The 22,774-nt window shown below is 46.0% G+C and overlaps 1 protein-coding gene across 8 annotated transcripts in view; it reads left to right on the forward strand.

The window, feature by feature from the left end:
* PPHLN1 (periphilin 1) overlaps positions 1-22,774 on the forward strand; it is a 217,531-nt gene that overhangs the window by 61,103 nt on the left and 133,654 nt on the right. The gene's annotated exons all lie outside the window — the stretch shown is intronic.

Consider the following 22,774-nt stretch of genomic DNA (forward strand, 5'->3'; position numbering starts at 1 on the left):
AGCCTGAAGGTCATTTTAGCCAATATTTTTAATAACTTTGTGCATTAAACAAAGTGTGCGTACATTCACACAATTCATTTATGTTTCATATACACCTTATACACACAGCCTGAAGGTCATTTAATACAATATTTTTAATAACTTTGTGTATTAAACAAAGTTTGTGTACATTGAGCCACAGAAAACAAAGATTTCACTATTTCAGTCTCAGTCAAAAAAGTCCGTATTTCGGAATATTCCGTTTTTCTGAATATTTGGATATGGGATACTCAACCTGTACATATTGGAGCTGATTGGCTGGTGCGTTATCACCTTGCACTTATCACTGCTTTATCACTGCTCCAGGCTTAATACATCTGCCTCACTGTAGCATACAGCATAACTCAATCTGACTAGATTGCTTAGATTTTAAGCAGTGATCTTTCCGTGTGTACCCCTCACAGCGATAACGATGCGCAGCCCCACGCATCGCTATCGCTGGTGCTAGATTGGCCTGCATGCAGGCCAATCTAGCAGGTCGCTCACTTCACCCGCTGGGTGAAATGAGCGGTCTCCCCCCGCACGCTCAGCACACATCGCGCTTTGCTGAGCGGGGGAAGAGATCTGTGCTGAGCGAACCGCTCAGCACACATCTCTCCCCAAATCGTGCCGTGAATACGGCCCTTAACAGTTGCCAAAACCCATGTCCATTGAAATTAATGTAAAACCTGTCACAAGGGGGGAGATTCAAATGTTTGAAAAGTCAGTTGGGAGTCTGTTTTTTTTTCCCCCTATCTAATAGGAAAAAAACCGACACCCAACCGACTTTTCAAACATTTGAATTCCACCCAAGATGTGAAGAAGCTATGAAAGCTTAAAAGCAGTGATAAACGCAAATGCTTAGAAATGTTAATGAAAATGCTTTTAACCTTTTTGAGCACTTGTAATGCGGCTTCCACAGACCCATTTTGATTTCTGTGTCGGAAGGCGCTGATTAACACAAGTATTTCTTCTGTGTGAAAGGGTCAACCTGGGTTGAAAACCCCAGGACCAAGTCACAGGATTTTCAACCTGGGTTGATCTTTTCACACAGAAGAAATACTCAAGTTGATCGGCAAATTACCAGGTCCAAATGCTTAACCCAGTAATTTGGATTTCTGTGTGAAAGGAATATTTTTGTTTGTTCCTGTTGCTTGTATCTATTCAGGACAGTGTTTTGTATAAAAAGTATGCGATATCCCTATGTTTAGTAATGTCATCTAAACAGTAAAGACATAATAATAATAATAAAGAGTGAACACTGATTTAATGATAGCTAACTATGGGACAGATTTATTAAGCCTGGTGAAGTGATAAAGTACCAGCCAATCAGCTCCTAACTACAATGTAACAGGCTGGGTTTGAAAAATGACAGTTAGGAGCTGACTGGCTGGTGCTTTATCACCTTCCACTTTATCACTTCACCAGGCTTAATAAATCTGCCCCTATGTAACTTGCTCCTCTTCAACATTGTTTTTGCTAAGGAGTGTAGAGTTTATGTTTAACTTCTGTGTCTTTCTCTTTAAGTGTCATCTCTCCCCTCCCTCTCTTTCCATTTCTCCGTTTATCTCTCTTTTTCCACTTCACCACATACAAGCGAATGCACAAGCTCGGAGTAATGACTTCACTTTTGAGTGTATACATAAGAATATGCTGTACATGGTGACATGTCGTTTTGTCTGGCCTACAGCTCCATGCTTGTGTACTGAGCACATAGGAAGGCCAAGAAACTCTGAATCAGCATTATACAATACCAAGAAAATTATCAAAGCCAGCAGTCACCTTTCTTATCTGTAAAGGCATCTAGCAAAGTAATGTAACTACTGATTACTTAAGTAATGTTCAATCCTGTAAGATGTGGCCCAGATAACAATTCAGAAAGAGGCAAATAGTCATTTAAATGTGTAATCTTAGTGTAGCAACACATACTAGGAGATCAGTAATGAAAGATCACTCATCCATGTAACACCAGCTCTACCACTCTCAGCAGATGCACAAACATCTACTACTTATCAGATTTAAAGTGTAAAGCTGTGGATAACAACCCTAGATAAACAAATGCTTAATTCAAAATGTAAAGGATTCAGTATTCTGTCCTAAGCTGCATTGTGTCTTGGTGATGTAACTTGTACCCAATGACTGTCAGCGTACTCGTGATTACTGGTGTAGTGTCGCTATGTAGCGGTAGTGGATGCACTATTAATGAATACTGCATCTCCTGACTTTTTTTTTTTTTTTTTTTTAAAGGTAACTGCAGCTGGCATATAATTATAGTACAATAAATGACATCATATATTTGTACTCATGTGTGGCACAGTAATCTTGCTCATACATAAAAGTGTGTTTGCTTTAAAGCTGTTCACATAAATAAGGGATGGCTACCATAAAGACCAAACAATTGGTTTAACTTCATAGCTATAGTATGCCAACTAATAAGGCTGACTACAGCATCCCCAGTTTAAATACTATAAACATTCTCTTGGTAATAAAACTTTGTGAGGGCCAATTGCCATATGAAGTCTGCCCTTTGTTTGCAGAATGTTAAGGGTTCACCTAAAGGGCACCCTAACCAGGTGCATATTATTTAGGCTTTAACTGCATGTTAATTAGTATATTAATTGCATTACAGTTGTCAACATGAAGTTATTTAATTCACTCTAGATTTGTTTTGTCATGAGAAGTAGAAAATATGAGGTTTGTAAAATCACTGTTTAGTAAACAATTTTCCCGGGGCTATTAACAGACAGACACACAGGTAAGAGGGCTGACTGATTGGATGACATGTAGTCCAGCTGGCCCACAGTCTATGACTTTACATCAGGATTTCCACCACTCTTATTGCATAACTGAAAACTATGTGGGGCAGCACGGACAGTGTAATGGTTAGTATTACTGCCTGACAGCACTGAGGTCATGTGTTTGATTCCCACCATAGCACTAATGGGCCCTACATACTTGGCGATGTTTCCGATTTGGAGGATGTTCATTTTCAACAATTAACGACCATTGTCCATGTTGGCTTGCTATGCTAAACGAGGGAAAACCGTTGATGAGCGACTTCAGGGATGCGCATCGTTCATCAGTGCATACACACTGAGAGATATGAACGATTTATCTTTCATTACTGAACGAGATCGTTCATATCGCTCATACACATCGGCAAATGTGTAGGGCCCATAACTGTATGGAGTTTGTTTATTCTCCTCGTCCTCCGGGTACACCGTTTTTTTTCCCACAATCCAAAAAATATAATGGTCGATTAATTGGCTCCCACCAAAATGAACCCTAGCATGAATGTTTGTGTGTACATGTGATAGGGAATATAGATTGTAAGCTCCACTGGGGCAGGGACTGATGTGAATGGCCAAATATTCTCTGTAAAGCTTTGCGCAATATGTGCGCGCTATATAAATAACTGGTAATAAATTATAATTAATGTGAAGTTAATGTGTAGTGATGCTTTATCAGCAATGTGGGCACCTGTAAATCGCATTTGTAACGAAAATGCTTACAGATCAAATAGGCATATGTATTAAGCTGGAGAAGGCATAAGGCAGTGATAAGTGCAATGTGATAAACACACCAGCCAGTCAGCTCCTAACTGTTAATTTACATATTGGAGCTGATTGGCTGGTGCGTTTATCACCTTGCACTTATCACTGGTTTATCACTTCCCTATGCTGTCTCCAGGTTAATACATATGCCCCATTGATTCTTATTTCTTTTGAGAAGTAAAGTGCTTGTCATTGAGAGAGATCTATATATATCCCGGAAAGAAACAGCACTCTGAAAAAGTATATCAAATAAGTGGTGCCAGTTCCATATTGCAGTAATATACACACTCACTTTTCACAGCAGGATGAAAAGATAACGGAACAGCACTCACATTTAAGCAGGGTTTATTGGTCCAACAGCATAACACAGTAATAATCAGCGGTGGCCCAACGGCCGTTTCAACCACAACCACGCTTCTGTGGTTTTCCTCAGGGGCTAAAAAAGTCCACAGAAGCGTGGTTGAAACGGCTTTCAGGCCGCCTCTGATTATTACTGTGTTATTCTGTTGGACCACTAAACCCTACTTAAATGTGAGTGCTGTCCTGTTATCTTTTCATCCTGCTGTGAAAGTGTGTGATGATATATATATATATATATATATATATATATATATATATATCACACTATCATCACACATGTTGAGTATCACTTATCCGAAATTAAAAATCCCACATTTTTGGTTCCCCTACTGAGATAATGACACATATATATATTATATTATATATCTATATATACACATAATATATATGTCATTCTCTTTAGGGGACCCAAAAATGTGGGATTTTGGATAAGGGATACTCAACCTGTGTGTGTGTGTGTGTGTGTATATATATTATATATTATATATATATATATATATATATCAAAAATAAGGAGAGCGCACCAGTGAATAATAATAAAAGGTAACACTTTACTGTGTAAATATCCACGTACATGAAAGTTAAAGTAGATGCACTTAGCCAGTTCTCCGATAACTGCCGCCTCGGACTGAACCCTCTGCTGGCGGAGTACTTTTCACGGAGAAGACGTCTGCTCTGTTCCAGACGGGAGACCGACTTCGTCTGCAGATGCAAGCCACGCCCAACGCGTTTCGTCACTCAGGGACAATTTATTCGCTTCTTCAGTCCTATCTAAAATCTATATGCTCCTAATCCTACAACCTTCTGCCTAATTTACCCAGATTTACATAGAGATCGGGATGTTACATCTAATCTGTTGTGACTGGACTTGAGATCCAAGTGTTTGCCACCCCCCATCGGGTGTTAACACCAACTTCGATGGGGACTACACTCAGACTCATATCCTGTCAGTTTACAGAAACGGTACCGTTTCAGCTTTTCATGTGAACCAACCTATTGTGGTGCCTGCGGCTACGTGGGACTTGGAGGACTCCAAGTTACTGGACGTAGTCAGGGCCCTGAAAATATATGTTTCCAGGACGGCTGGAGTCAGGAAAACTGACTCGCTATTTATCCTGTATGCACCCAACAAGCTGGGTGCTCCTGCTTCTAAGCAGACTATTGCTCGCTGGATCTGTAGCACGATTCAACTTGCACATTCTGCGGCTGGACTGCCGCACCCTAAATCTGTAAAAGCCCATTCCGCGAGGAAAGTGGGCTCTTCTTGGGCGGCTGCCGAGGGGTCTCGGCTTTACAACTTTGCCGAGCTGTTACTTGGTCGGGTTCAAACATTTTTGCAAAAGTCTACAAGTTTGATACCCTGGCTGAGGAGGACCTTGAGTTTGCTCATTCGGTGCTGCAGAGTCATCCGCACTCTCCCGCCCGTTTGGGAGCTTTGGTATAATCCCCATGGTCCTTACGGAGTTCCCAGCATCCACTAGGACGTCAGAGAAAATAAGATTTTACTCACCGGTAAATCTATTTCTCGTAGTCCGTAGTGGATGCTGGGCGCCCGTCCCAAGTGCTGATTGTCTGCAATATATAGTTATTGCCTAACTAAAGGGTTATTGTTATGAGCCATTTGTTAGTGAGGCTCAGATATATTTCATACTGTTAACTGGGTATAATATCACGAGTTATACGGTGTGATTGGTGTGGTTGGTATGAGTCTTACCCGGGATTCCAAATCCTTTCCTTATTGTGTCAGCTCTTCCGGGCACAGTATCCTAACTGAGGTCTGGAGGAGGGTCATAGAGGGAGGAGCCAGTGCACACCAGGTAGTCCTAAAGCTTTCTTTAGTTGTGCCCAGTCTCCTGCGGAGCCGCTATTCCCCATGGTCCTTACGAAGTTCCCAGCATCCACTACGGACTACGAGAAATAGATTTACCGGTGAGTAAAATCTTATTTCTCTGACGTCCTAGTGGATGCTGGGAACTCCGAAAGGACCATGGGGAATAGCGGCTCCGCAGGAGACTGGACACAACTAAAGAAAGCTTTTAGGTCACCTGGTGTGCACTGGCTCCTCCCACAAGCCTCAGTTAGATTTTGTGCCCGGCCGAGGTTGGATGCACACTAGGGGCTCTCCTGAGCTTCTAAAAAGAAAGTATATAATTTTTTATTTTACAGTGAGACCTGCTGGCAACAGGCTCACTGCAGCGAGGGACTAAGGGGAGAAGAAGCGAACCTACCTGCTTGCAGCTAGCTTGGGCTTCTTAGGCTACTGGACACCATTAGCTCCAGAGGGATCGACCGCATGGAACTGGCCTTGGTGTTCGGTCCCAGAGCCGCGCCGCCGTCCCCCTTACAGAGCCAGAAGCAAGAAGAGGTCCGGAAAATCGGCGGCAGAAGACATCAGTCTTCACCAAGGTAGCGCACAGCACTGCAGCTGTGCGCCATTGCTCCTCATACACACTTCACACTCCGGTCACTGAGGGTGCAGGGCGCTAGGGGGGGGCGCCCTGAGCAGCAATAAAAACACCTTGGCTGGCAAAAATACCACAATATATAGCCCCAGAGGCTATATATGTGATAATTACCCCTGCCAGAATCCATAAAAAAGCGGGAGAATAGTCAGCGAAAAAGGGGCGGAGCTATCTCCTTCACCACACTGGCGCCATTTCTCCCTCACAGCTCCGCTGGAAGGAAGCTCCCTGGCTCTCCCCTGCAGTCTACACTACAGAAAAGGGTAAAAAAGAGAGGGGGGGCACTAAATTTAGGCGCAGTATATATAACAGCAGCTATAGGGGACATAATTCAGTTAGTCCCTGCATTATATAGCGCTCTGGTTTGTGCTGGCATACTCTCACTCTGTCTCCCCAAAGGGCTTTTGTGGGTCCTGTCCTCTGTTAGAGCATTCCCTGTGTGTGTGCGGTGTGTCGGTACGGCTGTGTCGACATGTTTGATGAGGATAATGATGTGGAGGCGGAGCAGATGCCTATAGAAGGGATGTCACCCCCTGCGGGGCAGACACCTGAGTGGATGGACTTATGGAAGGAATTGCGTGCACGTGTCGACTCCTTACACAAAAAATTTGACGACATGCCAAATGCGGGACAGCCGGCTTCTCAGCTCGTGCCTGTCCAGGCGTCTCAAAGGCCATCGGGGGCTCTAAAACGACCGCTACCTCAGATGGCAGACGCGGATGTTGACACGGATACTGACACCAGTGTCGACGACGATGAGTCTAGTCTAATGTCCACGAAGGCCATTCGTTGCATGATTGAAGCAAAGAAAGAGGTGTTACAAATTTCTGATATAAACCCAGGTACCACTAAAAAGGGTATTATGTTTGGGGAGAAAAAACTACCCGTAGTTTTTCCCCCATCAGAAGAATTAAATGAAGTGTGTGAAGAAGCGTGGGCTTTCCCTGATAAAAGATTGGTAGTCTCTAAGAAGTTACTAATGGCGTTCCCTTTCCCGCCAGAGGATAGGTCACGTTGGGAGACACCCCCTAGGGTGGATAAAGCGCTCACACGTTTGTCTAAAAAGGTGGCACTACCGTCTCCGGATACGGCCGCCCTCAAGGAACCTGCTGATAGAAAGCAGGAGGCGATCCTGAAGTCTGTATATACACACTCAGGCATTATACTTATACCAGCTATTGCGTCAGCATGGATGTGCAGTGCTGCCGCTGCGTGGTCAGATTCCCTGTCAGAAAATATTGACACCCTAGACAGGGACACAATTCTGCTAACCATAGAGCATATAAAAGACTCAGTCTTATACATGAGAGATGCACAGAGGGAGATCTGCCGGCTGGCATCTAAAATAAGTGCATTGTCCATTTCTGCTAGGAGAGGCTTATGGACTCACCAGTGGACAGGGGATGCAGATTCAAAAAGGCACATGGAAGTTTTGCCTTATAAGGGTGAGGAGTTATTTGGGGATGGTCTCTCGGACCTAGTTTCCACAGCAACTGCTGGGAAGTCAGCATTTTTACCCCATGTTCCCTCACAGCCTAAAAAGGCGCCGTTTTATCAGGTACAGTCCTTTCGGACTCAGAAAAACAGGCGTGGAAAAGGCGGGTCCTTTCTGTCCAGAGGCAGAGGTAGGGGAAAAAGGCTGCAACAAACAGCAGGTTCCCAGGAGCAAAAGTCCTCCCCCGCTTCTTCCAAGTCCGCCGCATGACGGTGGGGCTCCACAGGCGGAGCCAGGTACGGTGGGGGGCCGCCACAAAAATTTCAGCGATCAGTGGGCTCGCTCACAGGTGGATCCCTGGATCCTGCAAATAGTATCTCAAGGGTACAAACTGGAATTCAAGGCGTCTCCACCCCACCGGTTCCTAAAATCTGCCTTGCCGATTACTCCTTCAGACAGGGAGGCTGTGCTAGCGGCAATTCACAAGCTGTATTCCCAGCAGGTGATAATCAAGGTGCCCCTACTTCAACAAGGACGGGGTTACTATTCCACACTGTTTGTGGTACCGAAACCGGACGGTTCGGTGAGACCCATTTTAAATTTGAAATCCTTGAACACATACATAAAAAAATTCAAGTTCAAGATGGAATCGCTCAGGGCGGTTATTGCAAGCCTGGACGAGGGGGATTACATGGTATCCCTGAACATCAAGGATGCTTACCTGCATGTCCCCATTTACTATCCTCACCAGGAGTACCTCAGATTTGTGGTACAGGATTGCCATTACCAATTCCAGACGCTGCCGTTTGGACTCTCCACGGCACCGAGGGTGTTTACCAAGGTAATGGCGGAAATGATGATACTCCTTCGAAGAAAGGGAGTTTTAATTATCCCGTACTTGGACGATCTCCTAATAAAGGCGAGGTCCAAGGAGCAGTTGTTGGTGGGAGTAGCACTATCTCAGGAGGTGCTACACCAGCACGGTTGGATTCTGAATATTCCAAAATCACAGCTGGTTCCGACGACACGTCTACTGTTTCTGGGTATGATTCTGGATACAGTCCAGAAAAAAGTGTTTCTCCCGGAGGAGAAAGCCAAGGAGCTGTCATCTCTAGTCAGAGACCTCCTGAAACCAAAACAGGTATCGGTGCATCACTGCACGCGGGTCCTGGGAAAGATGGTGGCTTCTTACGAAGCAATTCCTTTCGGCAGGTTCCATGCCAGAATCTTTCAGTGGGACCTGTTGGACCAATGGTCCGGATCGCATCTTCAGATGCATCGCCTAATAACCCTGTCTCCAAGAACCAGGGTGTCTCTGCTGTGGTGGCTGCAGAGTGCTCATCTTCTAGAGGGCCGCAGATTCGGCATACAGGACTGGGTCCTGGTGACCACGGATGCCAGCCTTCGAGGCTGGGGGGCAGTCACACAGGGAAGAAACTTCCAAGGACTATGGTCGAGTCAGGAGACTTCCCTACACATAAATATTCTGGAACTAAGGGCCATTTACAATGCCCTAAGTCAGGCAAAATCCCTGCTTCTACACCAGCCGGTACTGATCCAGTCAGACAACATCACGGCAGTCGCCCATGTAAACCGACAGGGCGGCGCAAGAAGCAGGATGGCAATGGCAGAAGCCACAAGGATTCTCCGATGGGCGGAAAATCACGTACTAGCACTGTCAGCAGTGTTCATTCCGGGAGTGGACAACTGGGAAGCAGACTTTCTCAGCAGGCACGACCTCCACCCGGGAGAGTGGGGACTTCATCCAGAAGTCTTCACGCTGATTGTAAATCGATGGGAACGGCCACAGGTGGACATGATGGCGTCCCGCCTAAACAAAAAACTAGAGAGATATTGCGCCAGGTCAAGGGACCCTCAGGCGATAGCTGTGGACGCTCTAGTGACACCGTGGGTGTACCAGTCAGTTTGTGTTCCCTCCTCTGCCTCTCATACCAAGGGTACTGAGAATAATAAGAAAACGAGGAGTAAGAACAATACTCGTGGTTCCGGATTGGCCAAGACGAGCGTGGTACCCGGAACTTCAAGAGATGATCTCAGAGGACCCATGGCCTCTGCCGCTCAGACAGGACCTGCTGCAGCAGGGGCCCTGTCTGTTCCAAGACTTACCGCGGCTGCGTTTGACGGCATGGCGGTTGAACGCCGGATCCTGAAGGAAAAGGGCATTCCGGAGGATGTCATTCCTACGCTGATTAAAGCCAGGAAAGATGTAACTGCAAAGCATTATCACCGCATATGGCGGAAATATGTTGCTTGGTGTGAGGCCAAAAAGGCCCCAACAGAGGAATTTCAACTAGGTCGATTTCTGCATTTCCTACAAGCAGGAGTGACTATGGGCCTGAAATTGGGCTCCATTAAGGTACAGATCTCGGCTCTGTCGATTTTCTTCCAGAAAGAACTAGCTTCACTACCTGAAGTTCAGACGTTTGTGAAAGGAGTGCTGCATATTCAGGCCCCGTTTGTGCCTCCAGTGGCACCTTGGGATCTCAACGTGGTGTTGAGTTTCTTAAAATCACATTGGTTTAAAACCGTGGATCTAAAATATCTCACGTGGAAAGTGGTCATGTTATTGGCCTTGGCTTCAGCCAGGCGTGTGTCAGAATTGGCAGCTTTGTCATGTAAAAGCCCTTATCTGATTTTCCATATGGATAGGGCGGAATTGAGGTCTCGTCCTCAGTTTCTCCCTAAGGTGGTATCAGCTTTTCACTTGAACCAACCTATTGTGGTGCCTGCGGCTACTAGGGACTTGGAGGATTCCAAGTTACTGGACGTAGTCAGGGCCTTGAAAATTTATGTTTCCAGGACGGCTAGAGTCAGGAAAACTGACTCACTATTTATCCTGTATGCACCCAACAAACTGGGTGCTCCTGCTTCTAAGCAGACTATTGCTCGCTGGATTTGTAGCACAATTCAGCTGGCGCATTCTGCGGCTGGACTGCCGCATCCTAAATCAGCAAAAGCCCATTCCACAAGGAAGGTGGGCTCATCTTGGGCGGCTGCCCGAGGGGTCTCGGCTTTACAACTTTGCCGAGCTGCTACTTGGTCAGGGGCAAACACGTTTGCAAAATTCTACAAATTTGATACCCTGGCTGAGGAGGACCTGGAGTTCTCTCATTCGGTGCTGCAGAGTCATCCGCACTCTCCCGCCCGTTTGGGAGCTTTGGTATAATCCCCATGGTCCTTTCGGAGTTCCCAGCATCCACTAGGACGTCAGAGAAAATAAGATTTTACTCACCGGTAAATCTATTTCTCGTAGTCCGTAGTGGATGCTGGGCGCCCATCCCAAGTGCGGATTGTCTGCAATACTTGTACATAGTTATTGTTAACTAAAGGGTTATTGTTGAGCCATCTGTTGAGAGGCTCAGTTGTTTTCATACTGTTAAACTGGGTATAGTATCACGAGTTATACGGTGTGATTGGTGTGGCTGGTAGGAGTCTTACCCGGGATTCAAAATCCTTCCTTATTATGTCAGCTCGTCCGGGCACAGTGTCCTAACTGAGGCTTGGAGGAGGGTCATAGTGGGAGGAGCCAGTGCACACCAGGTGACCTAAAAGCTTTCTTTAGTTGTGCCCAGTCTCCTGCGGAGCCGCTATTCCCCATGGTCCTTTCGGAGTTCCCAGCATCCACTACGGACTACGAGAAATAGATTTACCGGTGAGTAAAATCTTATTTTTATATATATATATATATATATATATATATATATATATATGAGATATATTTATTTTCTCATCACAAACTATGGTGCAGTCATTTACCACTATTATTGCACAAAGAATTAATGGTAATAGCAGTGACACGGTTGTGCTACTGAGTTCTCACCAGTATAAATAAGGGCACATACTTGTGAAAACACATTTTTATTATCATCTCATTTTCAGTTAACTGATTTATTGAAGTGAGATTTTCAGCTTCCTCTCAACATTTATTAACAACTACTACGTACATTTTCAGCTCATTATATTACTGAAGGTAGTATCAGTAATGTTTTAAATGTGTTTATTATTACTATGGGGCCTATTAATCAAGCTTTTGTCCATAAATGTATGTAGAGACTGAAATTTCTGCATCATTTTACAGTTTTTGGCAATGTACTAATAACGTAATGTAGGAGATTTCACAGAAATGGGGACTATTATCTGACCCTTATATATCAAACCATGAAAGCAAAGTTTTTTCAGAGTATGGACAGTTTTATACCAGCTTCAGATGGTGTAAACTGCTTTAAGCCTATGGGAGGCATAGTAGCAGGAGAGAGATCTTTCGATTCCCCTCCCGCAGCCTCCGTCCGGCGCCGTCCCCAATTCCGGTATCTGACACACTGCAGTGTCAGATTATCACAGGAGATTGAAAAATTCCTCCAAAAAGCTGGGGCAGTAACATGCAGGGACAGAAATTAACCCTACAGCTGTCCCTTCGGGTTTCCCTATGTACATAGCAGGGATATTTTTATGGAAATATCTGACGCAAAACAGAGTTTTAATAATTGTGGCAATTCTATGATTATTAGTACATATGCCCCAATAAGAAAAAATAGAATTGGCCAATTTTTATACAAATATTAGGCTAATCATTATTTTATGTCAATCTATATTATGTTGTATATCTTCATTTCTGATACAAAATTAAAGAAGTAAAAAGTGTCAGATATTCTCACAACCACCCATACTATGATCTTGGCAAAATTATGTTATCCCAATTTTTCCTTCAGCCACTGGTTACCTGCAATTGCGTCCTCCCCCCCCCTTCTTCTAAGGGTAGACTATTTCACCCTGGGTAATCCTATGCTGTGCGCCGAAGATGGCTGCGCTCTCCTCCCCTGACACACACACATACAGCAACGGCGGTGAGCAGCACAGTGGAGTCGGGGACATGTGTGGGTCAATGTGTATCTGGCACTGCACTATTGGGGGCATATGTGTATCGCATCCCATTTTAATTGGCCACACCCATTTTTTGGCACACATGCCTTCGGCTACCACTATGGGGTATAACTACTGGGGGGGCAGGCTAATTTTGAAGTTGATAATTTTTGTATGGCTCCCGAAGGATTTTATAAATATCCAAATGGCCCTTGGTAGAAAAAAGGTTCCCCACCCCTGATATAGAAGCAGCTAGGTAGCTGTTAAGTGGAATCTGGTTGCTTTGGGCAACATCTCCACTTCTAAAAAAATCTCACACCTTTAGTAAGTATACACCTTTGAATTTCATCTGTTGAAACTCTGGCAGAAAATCTGACTGCTGATTACATTAGGGCATCCATTAACCTAAAAAAGTCATTGCAGTAAAACAATCCTTATTGGAAGAAAGCGACAGGGATCTCCAGTGTCTTGTGTTTGGGGTTTTAGCATTTTAAGTAATAATAATTACTGACAGTTTTTTTTTAGCAGTGGCTCAAGTAGTCCTTTTTAGTTATTGGAATATAGGAGTTTGATAGTAACCGAAACTCGGGGTCGGTCAGCGTATCCAACCCCAGGATTTTATTTGTTAGTGTTATTACAGCTTTACAGAAGGAAGACCATTTGGGACAGTCCCGCCAAATAATACCGTATATATTTTATTGCTTGAGTGGTTTGCTTTGAAATAAGTTTGATTTACTGTTAAAGATTTCGGAAGGTGTCTTGGTAAGCTTGTTGGATGACTTTTCAAGTCCTGTTAGACTGCGTTAGATGAATGTAGTCACCATGATCCACACACACAACAGCATGTGTTTTCAGCAAATGACCTGTGAACCAAATTAGTGTGACTATCTGTGCCTGAAGACGCAGACACTGGCTTTGCTGCTCCCAGAAAACGGAAATGCTGCTTGGCTCTGCCACCCCTCTCCCACCCCCATCCCCAAATGCTCGTAGCATCGGATCATTTGTGTGAACATTGCTCATCTGAGTAACCCTAAGGTTATGCAGGATGGTTGTCCACACTGCTAGGGCCAAGAAATCTGTACCCGAGGACGCAGACCCTTCCCAGAAAATAGGAACGCTGCTCATCTGTGGCACCCCCACCCCAAAATGTCTACAGGTGCCCCAACATTGAAGATATACTGCACATAAATTGGGTTTAAACAACCTCTGAATCAGGTCTGAGCTTAAAATAGCTCTTTATGTATGTGGTGCACTGGCGTAACTACAGCGCGGGGGCTTGGAGGCTTTTTTTTTTGTGGGTGGGTCGCGCGTCGCAGCAGATTCCCATGCTGATTAGCCGCCCACATATAAATCTGCCAATGTTCCTTTCAAAAATGGCCACCGCCTTGGAGGAAACTGATGCTAGAGGTCATACTTGACTCCCTGTCCATGCGCAGCACTGCAGCGTAATCTGGAAGTGCCAGGGGTGCTCAGTGCTGGCGATGGTGACACCTACTACCTGGCACCAACAGATGACTCCCCTGGCAACAAGCATGAAACCCCTGGCAATGAGTATGACACATGAAGTATGGAATCCAGAGCATGAAACCCCTGGCAATGAGCATGGAACCTAGAGCATGAAACCCCTAGCAACGAGCAGGTAATTTAAAAGTAATTAGGAGCCTTACTGTGGGGCATAATGTGTTAGGAGCATTGTGGTGTGTAGCATAATGTGTCAGGGACGTCGCGGTGTGTGGCATAATGTGTCACGGGCATTGCAGTGTATGGCATAATGTGTCACGGCCATTAATGTAAGGAGGAAAAATGACAATGTAAGGGGCATGAACCACAATAATATTTTTTTTTCTTCGGTGACCAATGTCTGGGTGTGCAGGTTGCAAAACTGGGGTATAAGGTAGTCCTTTTCCTGCAATGGCACGACCCTTGCAGCAAGTTCACACCCCTTCCAGTGAGGCCACTCCCTTTTATTGGCGCACAAATACTTTTCTTTTTAAATGGGGGGGGGGGGGGGGGGTGCCAGGACCTTCTTTGGCTTGGGGGAGCAAATTTCTAGTTACACCACTGATGGGGTGCACACTATTCATATGATCACTCAGAGGATTGGAGTGTTTATCTGAACCGCAGAAAGATCTGCACAGTGCGTACCCAGCTTAAATTAAGTTTTGTTATTTTCATATTAAATGTGTTCAAGTGCTCATCCCAACTGTATCTGCAATCTGTAACTGCTCTCTCTCACTCTCTCCTGGTATCCAATAACCTCAAGTAACTCTTGATAAATAAAAATAAGTTTCTGTATTACTTAAGTGGTAATGTTTATTATGTCTCAGCAATTCCATTTTATTTGTATTTTGCACTTTTTGTAGATCATGTGCTTGAAATAATTGTGTGTCCTGTTCATCCTATTAGAATGTGTCAAACCATTCATAATGTGTTGGGGAATCAATATTTTTCTCACAGTGTATCAGGCACTAGTAGGTACTTGCAAGGGACTACATTTAGTTCTTAAGGTGGGTACACACTAGGCGATGTTCTCCATGAGCGACATTGCCTAGTGTGTCCCCTCCCGGTCGGGGCCGCCTGACAGCGAGCATATACACTGTGCGATACCGCTAGTGATATTGTACATTAACGTCATGTCACGGCCAGGCTACACATGCAGCTTTGGACGATGAGCTGCTTGTAAGGCCAACACCAAGGGTCGTTAACGACCCGCGGGGCCCGACATCGGCCGTCGTCGACTACATACACACTGGGGTATATAGTAAACGATATTGCTCAGGAGGGGAAAATGAGCTATATCGCGAAGTGTGTATGCACCTTTATTGTTAAGTACAGACTTAAAACCAATCTTGGACAGATGTTGGATAGGAATACATATTTTACCGGTGGCCGGGATCATGATCCTGAGAGCGGGATCCTGGCCACTAGTATGCCGGTACTGGGGCGACCGCTAAAAAGCTCCTTGCGGGCTCGCTGCGCTCGCCACAGGATCTATTCTCCCTCTATGGGTGTCGTGGACACCCATAGAGGAAGAAAACCCTGTGGAGCTGGTATTCCAGCGGCGGTATTTCACCGCATGTCAGCTTTGTGACCGCCGGGATCCCGACAGGCAGTGTGGTGGTTGCCTCCCGTTGGACAATATATACTTTTAAAAAGTACATTATTGGAACTAGTCGTAAACATTTTGGAGATGAGAATTTGATACTAGAGAAACCTTTTTTTGCAATGTGCACCAAACTCTGTCTTATCACAAGTAATCTGCTTATGGGAATCGTTTAAAATAACGCTACAGTGCCGACACCGGAATCTTGGCTGCCGGTGAAATGCCGACGCTGGAATACCAGCGACACAGGCTATTCTCTCAATGTGGGTGTCCACAACACCCATAGTGATCCTGCTGTCAGGATCATGACAGCCTGGATCCCGTCCGCCAGCTATTAATACTGAACCCCTGCTTATGCTTCACGTATACTGTTGGGCTAATACTGGAAGACAAATACTTTTGCAAATCGATTTCTGTCCATCGTTTACGTGCTAAAGCAAAATGTGTGTAGGAGAACGTTTAAACTTCTCAAAAACCTTGATGGATCACAATATGGACCAGACATCTATGGTTGGGGGAGTGTTTTTGGTCCCTTTATGATTCATGGAGCCATTTGTAAAGATCTATGCAAAAAAGGTGCTGTACCTAATCGGCGTATAATGGTCATTGTTTTATCATAATTGAAAAAAATGAAAGCAAACATCAGGTGAGGTCACGTCTTACCATGCAGGGTTTTCCTTAAATGCCCAACACACAGAATGTTGTGGTCTGTCTGAATTGCTGGTCATTTACTACAGCCCATCGTGACACCAGTCTGAGGGAACCACCTGTCTTTTATGGTCAGAAAAACAAGTTCACATTGTCTTGTCTTGTGTTTCCTTTGCACTAACAAGTGCGTTTATTTTTAGCATACAGATGTTCTTCAATATTAACCTGACAGTTGTCCGTCCGTCCCCACACACACACACACACACACACACACACACACACACACACACACACACACACACACACACACACACACACACAAATCACCCATAAGGTTTGAAATTAGCTTTCTCTTACATCCTAGAGGATGCTGGGGTCCACATTAGTACCATGGGGTATAGACGGGAGCCATTAGCACTTTAAGAGTTTGAGAGTGTGGGCTGGCTTCTCCCTCTATGTCCCCCCTACCAGACTCAGTTTAGAAAATGTGCCCGGAGGAGCCAGTCACAGCTAGGGGAGCTCTCCAGAGTTTCTCTAGTTAAGTTTATTTTAGAGTTTATTATTTTACAGGGAGGCTGCAGGCAACAGCCTCCCTGCTTCGTGGGACTAAAGGGGGGAGTAGTGTCCGCCCTGCGGGGTCTGAGCCACCATCTCCGCTGACAGGACACTGAGCTCTAGAGAGGATAGATCGTTCCCCGCCACAGGGGATCGCTCACCCCAGCAGATCTCTCGCTGGATCAGGTTCACTATCCAGCATGCGGATTCTACGGCAGGATTGCCGTGTCCTACGCCTGTCAAGGCCCACTCTACTCGTAAGGTGGGGTCTTACTGGGCGGCTGCCCGGGGTGTCTCGGCTTTACAACTTTGCCGAGCTGCAACTTGGTCTGGGTTGAACACGTTTGCAAAGTTCTACAAGTTCGATACTTTGGCCTCTGATGATCTGAAGTTCAGTCAATCAGTTCTACAGGAGCCTCCGCGCTCTCCCTCCCGTTCTGGGAGATTTGGTTCATCCCCATGGTAACAATGTGGACCGCAGCATCCTCTAGGACGTAAGAGAAAATAGGATTTTGGTTACCTACCGGTAAATCCTTTTCTCGTAGTCCGTAGAGGATGCTGGGCGCCCGCCCAGCGCTTAGTTTTCCTGCAATCGTTATTTGGTTCAGTACAACTTAGTTTCAGTTAAGTACTGCATTGTTACTTGTAAGTAAAGTTTCAGCGGTTGCTGAGTTTTCAAGCTAAGTTAGCTTGATGTGCCTTGTATGTGTGAGCTGGTATGAATCTCGCCACTATCTGTGTTAAATCCTTCTCTCGAAGATGTCCATCTCCTCTGGCACAGTTTCTAGACTGAGTCTGGTAGGAGGGGCATAGAGGGAGGAGCCAGCCTACACTCTCAAACTCTTAAAGTGCCAATGGGCTCCTGGTGAACCTGTCTATACCCCATGGTACTAATGTGGACCCCAGCATCCTCTACGGACTACGATAAAAAGATTTACCGGTAGGTAACCAAAATCCTATTTCTCTATCGTCCTAGTGGATGCTGGGGTTCCTGAAAGGACCATGGGGAATAGCGGCTCCGCAGGAGACGGCACAAAAGTAAAGCTTTCCGATCAGGTGGTGTGCACTGGCTCCTCCCCCTATGACCCTCCTCCAAGCCAGTTAGATTTTTGTGCCCGGCCGAGAAGGGTGCAATCTAGGTGGCTCTCCTAAAGAGCTGCTTAGAAAAGTTTAGCTTAGGTTTTTTATTTTACAGTGAGTCCTGCTGGCAACAGGATCACTGCAACGAGGGACTTAGGGGAGAAGAAGTGAACTCACCTGCGTGCAGGATGGATTGGCTTCTTGGCTACTGGACATCAGCTCCAGAGGGACGATCACAGGTACAGCCTGGATGGTCACCGGAGCCTTGCCGCCGGCCCCCTTGCAGATGCTGAAGTAAGAAGAGGTCCAGAATCGGCGGCAGAAGACTCCTCAGTCTTCTAAAGGTAGCGCACAGCACTGCAGCTGTGCGCCATTTTCCTCTCAGCACACTTCACACGGCAGTCACTGAGGGTGCAGGGCGCTGGGAGGGGGGCGCCCTGGGAGGCAAATGAATACCTATTTTGGCTAAAAATACCTCACATATAGCCTCCGGAGGCTATATGGAGATATTTAACCCCTGCCAGAATCCGTTAAGAGCGGGAGACGAGGCCGCCGAAAAAGGGGCGGGGCCTATCTCCTCAGCACACAGCGCCATTTTCCCTCACAGAAAGGCTGGAGGGAAGGCTCCCAGGCTCTCCCCTGCACTGCACTACAGAAACAGGGTTAAAACAGAGAGGGGGGGCACTAATTTGGCGTTAGAAATATATAAAAAAGATGCTATAAGGGAAAACACTTATATAAGGTTGTCCCTATATAATTATAGCGTTTTTGGTGTGTGCTGGTAAACTCTCCCTCTGTCTCTCCAAAGGGCTAGTGGGTCCTGTCCTCTATCAGAGCATTCCCTGTGTGTGTGCTGTGTGTCGGTACGTGTGTGTCGACATGTATGAGGACGATGTTGGTGAGGAGGCGGAGCAATTGCCTGTAATGGTGATGTCACTCTCTAGGGAGTCGACACCGGAATGGATGGCTTATTTAGGGAATTACGTGATAATGTCAACACGCTGCAAGGTCGGTTGACGACATGAGACGGCCGACAAACAATTAGTACCGGTCCAGACGTCTCAAAAACACCGTCAGGGGTTTTAAAACGCCCGTTTACTTTAGTCGGTCGACACAGACAGGGACACTGAATCCAGTGTCGACGGTGAATAAACAAACGTATTCCTTATTAGGGCCACACGTTAAAGGCAATGAAGGAGGTGTTTCATATTTCTGATACTACAAGTACCACAAAAGAGGGTATTATGTGGGATGTGAAAAAACTACCGTAGTTTTTCCTGAATCAGATAAATTAAATAAAGTGTGTGATGATGCGTGGGTTCCCCCCGATAGAAAATTATGGGCGGTATACCCTTTCCCGCCAGAAGTTAGGGCGCGTTGGGAAACACCCCTTAGGGTGGATAAGGCGCTCACACGCTTATCAAAACAAGTGGCGGTACCGTCTATAGATAGGGCCGTCCTCAAGGACCAGCTGACAGGAGGCTGGAAAATATCATAAAAAGTATATACACACATACTGGTGTTATACTGCGACCAGCGATCGCCTCAGCCTGGATGTGCAGAGCTGGGGTGGCTTGGTCGGATTCCCTGACTAAAAATATTGATACCCTTGACAGGGACAGTATTTTATTGACTATAGAGCATTTAAAGGATGCATTTCTATATATGCGAGATGCACAGAGGGATATTTACACTCTGGCATCAAGAGTAAATGCGATGTCCATATCTGCCAGAAGATGTTATGGACACGACAGTGGTCAGGTGATGCAGATTCCAAACGGCACAAAGGTGTATTGCCGTATAAAGGAAGAGGAGTTATTTGGGGTCGGTCCATCGGACCTGGTGGCCACGGCAACTGCTGGAAAATCCGCCGTTTTTACCCTAAGTCACATCTCTGCAGAAAAAGACACCGTCTTTTCAGCCTCAGTCCTTTCGTCCCTATAAGATCATATCTGCCCAGGGATAGAGGAAAGGGAAGAAGACTGCAGCAGGCAGCCCATTCCCAGGAACAGAAGCGTTCCACCGCTTCTGACAAGTTCTCAGCATGGCGCTGAGACCGTACAGGACCCCTGGATTCTACAAGTAGTATCCCAGGGGTACAGATTGGAATGTCGAGACGTTTCCCCTTCGCAGGCTCCTGAAGTCTGCTTTACCAAGGTCTCCCTCTGACAAGGAGGCAGTATGGGGAAAAAATTCACAAGCTGTATTCCCAGCAGGTGATAATTAAATTACCCCTCCTACTACAAGAAAAGGGGTATTATTCCACACTATATTGTGGTACTGAAGCCAGAAGGCTAGGTGAGACTTATTCTAAAAAAATTTTTGAACACTTACAAAGGTTCAAATCAAGATGGAGTCACTCAGAGCAGTGATAACGAACCAGGAAGAAGGGGACTATATAGTGTCCCGGGACATCAGGGATGCTTACCTCTATGTCCCAAATTTGCCCTTCTCACTAAGGGTACCTCAGGTTCGTGGTGCAGAACTGTCACTATCAGTTTCAGACGCTGCCGTTTGGATTGTCCACGGCACCCCGGGTCTTTACCAAGGTAATGGCCGAAATGATGATTCTTCTTCGAAGAAAAGGCGTCTTAATTATCCCTTACTTGGACGATCTCCTGATAAGGGCATAGTCCAGGGAACAGTTGGAGGTCGGAGTAGCACTATCTCGGATACTGCTACAACAGCACGGGTGGATTCTAAATATTCCAAAATCGCAGCTGATCCCGACGACACGTCTGCTGTGCCTAGGGATGATTCTGGACACAGTCCAGAAAAAGGTGTTTCTCCCGGAAGAGAAAGCCAGGGAGTTATCCGAGCTAGTCAGGAACCTCCTAAAAACAGTGCATCATTGCACAAGGGTCCTGGTAAAAATGGTGGCTTCCTACGAAGCAATTCCATTCGGCAGATTTCACGCAAGAACTTTTCAGTGGGATCTGCTGGACAAATGGTCCGGATCGCATCTTCAGATGCATCAGCGGATAACCCTATATCCAAGGACAAGGGTGTCTCTCCTGTGGTGGTTATAGAGTGCTCATCTTCTAGAGGGCCGCAGATTCGGCATTCAGGATTGGATGCTGGTGACCACGGAGCCCAGCCCGAGAGGCTGGGGAGCAGTCACACAAGGAAAAAATTTCCAGGGAGTGTGATCAAGTCTGGAGACTTTTCTCCACATAAATATACTGGAGCTAAGGGTAAATTTATAATGCTCTAAGCTTAGCAAGACCTCTGCTTCAAGGTCAGCCGGTATTGATCCAGTGGGAAAAACATCACGGCAGTCGCCCACGTAAACAGACAGGGCGACACAAGAAGCAGGAGGGCAATGGCAAAAACTGCAAGGACTTTTCGCTGGGCGGAAAATCATGTGATAGCACTGTCAGCAGTGTTTCATCCCGGGAATGGAAACTGGGAAGCAGACTTCCTCAGCAGGCACGACCTCCACCCGGGAGAGTGGAAGTTTTTTCCACATGATTGTAAACCGTTGGGAAATACCAAAGGTGGACATGATGGCGTCCCGTCTGAACAAAAAACGGGACAGGTATTGCGCCAGGTCAAGAGACCCTCAGGCAATAGCTGTGGACGTTCTGGTAACACCGTGGGTGTACCAGTCGGTGTATGTGTTCCCTCCTCTGCTTCTCATACCTAAGGTGCTGAGAATTATAAGACGTAGAGGAGTAAGAACTATACTCATGGCTCCGGATTGGCCAAGAAGGACTTGGTACCCGGAACTTCAAGAGATGCTTACAGAGGTCTTATGGCCTCTGCCGCTAAGAAGGGACTTGCTTCAGCAAGTACCATGTCTGTTCCAAGACTTACCGCAGCTGCGTTTGTCGGCATGGCGGTGGAAAGCCGGATCCTAAGGGAAAAAGGCATTCCGGAAGAGGTCATTCCTACCCTGGTCAAAGCCAGAAAGGAGGTGACCGCACAACATTATCACCACATGTGGCGAAAATATGTTGCGTGGTGTGAGGCCAGGAAGGCCCCACAAAGAAATTTCAACTCGGTCGTTTCCTGCATTTCCTGCAAACAGGAGTGTCTATGGGCCTCAAATTGGGGTCCATTAAGGTTCAAATTTCGGCCCTGTCGATTTTCTTCCAGAAAGAATTGGCTTCAGTTCCTGAAGTCCAGAAGTTTGTCAAGGGAGTATTGCATATACAACCCCCTTTTGTGCCTCCAGTGGCACTGTGGGATCTCAACGTAGTTCTGGGATTCCTCAAATCACATTGGTTTAAAACCAGTCAAATCTGTGGATTTGAAGCATCTCACATGAAAAGTGACCATGCTCTTGGCCCTGGCCTGGACCAGGCGAGTGTCAAATTGGTGTTTTTTTCTCAAAAAAGCCCATATCTGTTTGTCCATTCGGACAGGGCAGAGCTGCGGACTCGTCCCCAGTTCTCTCCCTAAGGTGGTGTCAGTGTTTCACCTGAACCAGCTTATTGTGGTGCCTTGCACCTACTAGGGACTTGGAGGACTCCAAGTTGCTAGATGTTGTCAGGGCCCTGAAAATATGTTCCAGGACGGCTGGAGTCAGGAAAACTGACTTGCTGTTATCCTGTATGCACCCAACAAACTGGGTGCTCTTGCTTCTAAGCAGACTATTGCTAGTTGGATGTGTAATACAATTCAGCTTGCACATTCTGTGGCAGGCCTGCCACAGCCAAAATATGTAAATGCCCAT

The sequence above is a fragment of the Pseudophryne corroboree genome, chromosome 6 (genome assembly GCF_028390025.1).
Source record: "Pseudophryne corroboree isolate aPseCor3 chromosome 6, aPseCor3.hap2, whole genome shotgun sequence".
Lineage (NCBI taxonomy): Eukaryota > Metazoa > Chordata > Amphibia > Anura > Myobatrachidae > Pseudophryne > Pseudophryne corroboree.